The sequence below is a fragment of the Eschrichtius robustus genome, chromosome 1, assembly GCF_028021215.1.
Source record: "Eschrichtius robustus isolate mEscRob2 chromosome 1, mEscRob2.pri, whole genome shotgun sequence".
Lineage (NCBI taxonomy): Eukaryota > Metazoa > Chordata > Mammalia > Artiodactyla > Eschrichtiidae > Eschrichtius > Eschrichtius robustus.
This window is the reverse complement of record NC_090824.1, coordinates 31630947-31635029: the sequence shown is the minus strand read 5'-3', so window position 1 is coordinate 31635029 and position 4083 is coordinate 31630947.

Genomic DNA, 4083 nt, shown 5'->3' with positions numbered 1-4083 from the left:
CCTTGTCGTTCATGTTGTTTGCAAATATTTTCTCCCATTCCGTAAGTTGTCTTTTCATTTTGTTTATGGTTTCCTTCACTGTGCAAAAGCTTATAAGTTTGATTAGGTGCCATTTGTTTGTTTGTAGGTTTTTGATTTGTGGTTACCGTGGGGTTCAATATATTATTACATCTACTTGTTTTAAACTGATAGTCATTTAAGTTCAAACACATTCTAAAGGATCTACAGTTTTTACTCCCTTCCCCAAGGTTTTGTGTTTTTGATGTCATGTTTTACATCTTTATACCTATCACTTAATTGTTTACTGTGTTATAGTTGATTTAAAAATTTTTGTATTTTAAACTTTGCACTAGCTTATTTAAGTGGTTGATTCACACCCTTCAGTATATGTTTGCCTTTACTAGTGGGATTTTTCTTTCCTAAAAATTCTTACTTCTTGTTGTAGCCTTTCCTTTTCCACCTAAATAAGACCCGTTAACACCTCTTGTAGGGTTGGTTTAGTGCTGGTGTACTCTTTTAGTTTTGCTTGTCTGAGAAGTTCTTTATCTCCTTCAATTCTGAATGTTAACCTTGCTGGATAGAGAATCCTAGGTTGTAGGTTTTCCCCTTTCAGCACTTTAAATATATCATGCCACTCCCTTCTGGCCTATGAAATTTCTGCTGAAAGTTCAGCTGATAGCCTTATGGGGGCTTTCTTGCATGTTACTCTTTGTTTTTCTCTGCAGCCTTTAAAATTTTCTATCTTTAATTTTTGTCATTTTAATTATTATATGCCTTGTTGTGGGTCTCTTTGCGTTCATCTTGGTTGAGACTCTGTGCTTCTTGTACCTGTTTCTTTCTTCAGCTTCAGGACATTTTCAGCCATAATTTCATCAAATATATTTTTGGCCATTTTCTTTTTCTCTTCTCCTTTTGGGATCTCTGTAATGCACATATTAGTACATTTGACATTGTCTCAGAAGTCCCTTAAAATTTGGGTTTTTTTTTCTGTTCTGATTAGGTGATTTCCATTATTCTACCTTCCAGATCGCTTATGTGTTCTTCTGTATCACTGTGTCTGCTGTTAATTCCTTCTAGTGTATTTTGCATTTCAGTTATTTTATTCTTCAACTCTGGTCCTTTTTTTTTTTTTATTTCTAGTTCCTTATTAAAATTGCATGTTCATCTATTCTTTTCCCAAGTTCAATTAGCATGCTTATTGTTAAAGTTTTGAACTTTTATCTGGTAAATTATTTATCTCTTTTTCATTAGTTGGTTTTTTTTTTCTTATTCTTTTATTTGAAACATATTCCTCTGTCTTCTCATTTTGTTTAATTTTCTCCATTTCTATGAAATTAGGTGAAACAGTTAACTGTCTTGGTCTTAAAGACATGTCCTGGGTGGGGGCATCCCTATGCAGTCTTCATGTGCCCAGTGGCTTTGCTGGGAGACCTGGATCTGAAGTGAGCACTGGCTGTGTCATCCTCTGGGGTGTGCTGGCCACCACTGCCTCGGTGGGAGGTATGGCTGGAGTTTCAGGGGCTAGAGTCAATTCCAGGTGTGAGCCTGAGCCTCTCCTATGCTTAATGTTCAGCACTCCCTGTCAGGAGTGGAGGCAGGGCCCAAGGGGCTGGAGCAGGAGCCCTGAGGGAGTTGGGTTTCTCCAGGTTGTGATGGCAGTCGCCACCTTGGTTTGGGGTGTGGCTGGGTCCTGAGGGCTTGGGACTGTACTTCTGTGCTCATTTCACTTTTTCCCAGGTGTGCGTACCCTGGTTAGAGCCTAGGTCCGGGCTGGAGGGGTTGGCATCACATTACTGAGTTTATTTCGCCCCCCACTCTCTGAGTGTGCACAAGGACACACACTCCAGTGACGGTGGTTTCCGTCATGGAGTTAGTTTTGCTCCCTCCCAAGTGTGTGCACTGATGCATGTGCTGGCAGTGGCTGCCTCTGTCCTGGTCAGAGGCAGGGCCAGGGTCTCCAAGTGTGTGCACTCTTGTTGGCAATGGCAGCCTCTACCTTAGTGGAGAGAAAGAGTGGCTGGAGCAAGAGCTCAGCGCAGGCTGGGGAGGGGAGCTGGGAACAGGTGCCGGGGCAGTTCTGGCAAGCCAGCCAGAACCCCAGGCAGTTTTCAATCTGCTGCCTCCACACTGTGACTGTGAGTGAGCAAGTCTGTGCATGTGTTCTTTAAGAGCAGAGTCTCAGTTTCTTACAGTCATCTGGTTAAGTCTCACTGGTTTTCAAACCAGCTAAGGGGGCTCATCTTCTTGGTGTTGGACCCCAGGGCTGGGGTTCCTAAGATGTGGCTCAAAGCTCTCACCCCCCCAGGAAGATCCCCGAGCCTGTGATATCCCCCTCCTCTTGTGTGTCCCCTGCTAGGGATGTGGGTCCCAACCAAATCACTTCTCCTCCCTTCCTAACAGACTCTGTGTGGATCTTTATTTACAGTCTTGGTTGTGGAAGAGCTTTCTTGCTAGTCCCCAGGTCTATTTCAGTGAGAGTCTCTCTATATGTAGTTGTAGTTTTGATGTGTTGATGAGGGAAGGTGAGCCCAGCATCCTCCTACTCTACCATCTTGATCTCTGCCACAACTGAATATTTTTATTTAAAAAGAAAAAAGAAAACCTGCCACCACCTTCCATAGTAAACAGAAATAAACTCAAGATGCATCACAGATGCAAATATAAAAGTTAAAACAAAAGAACTTTCCCCAAAATATGGGGAAATCTATGTAATATTAGGGTAAGCAATAATTTTATACAGCATACAAAAAGCACTAACCATAAAATAATTGGTAAATTAGATTTAATCAAAATTAAAATTCTCTGTTCTCCCAAGACACTGGTGAGAAAATGATTGGGAGAAAATATTCAATGTACATATACATGAAAACACTTCCAAAAGAAGACATAAAAATGGTTAGTAAATACATGAAAAAAATGCTCAACATCATTAGTCATAAGGGAAATGCAAGTTAAACCACAAGTATATACCACTACAAATCTACCAAAATGGTAAAATTAAAAGTCTGATGGCACCAGGAGTCTGGAGGGTAGAGTAACTGGAGTACTCAACCATTGTTGGTGGGAGTGTCAACTGTTATAACTACTTTGGAACACATTTTTGGCAGTTTCTTATAAGATTAAATATACACTTATTCTATGCCCAATAACTCTACTCTTGGATGTTTACCCAGCAAAAATTAAACACATGTTCTCCAAAAGACTTGTATATGCATGTCCATTGCAGCTTTACTTACAAACAGGTAAAATACTGGAAACAACCCAAAGATTCATTAACAGATGATTGAAAAAACAAGTTTTGTTAGAATCATATAATGGAATACTGCTGATACAATCAACAACATGGATGAATCTCAGAAAGAAAAAGAAAAGCCAAGTGAACAAAGCAAGACTCAGATAATACTATTTGATTGAATTTATATGAAATTCTAGAATAGGCTACATTCTATAGTGACAGAAATCATATCAGTGGCTGCATAAGGTAGAGGATAGGGGCACTGACTGCTCAGGGGCACAAGGAAATTTGGGAGGTAATGGTATTCTTCCATATGTTGATACATATGTATTATGTGTCAAAACTCATCATACTGTTACACTTAGAGTGGGCGCATTCATGATATTGTATATAAATTATACATGAATAAGTTGACCAAAAATCATGAATTCATATTAATACTTTCTTTCAAAACAAAAGATAATAAAATTTTTATTTGACTTCTTTGATTGCTTACTTGTAACTTTTTTCTGTTACATTAACTTTGCTACTTTTTGCTTTATCCTATGCTGTATATCAAATACAGTCAAAGTAATTATACCAATATTATTACTAACAATAAGACTGTTTGAAAGTCACTTGAAACAATTCTTTTGTCTGTGTGGTTATGTCATCAACATGATATGTGTTTAGGTTAATTTATTTGTTTTCAATTTTGAGTAATTGGTATTTTAGGGGTCAATTTTTATTTATATCAGTCATTTACATGATCCCAAACTGAAACCATATAACCAATGCTGTTCAAATAAGTCTTATTTCTATTCTGGACTCTCCCCCATCTTATTTTCCCTATTCCCCTCTAAGTAACC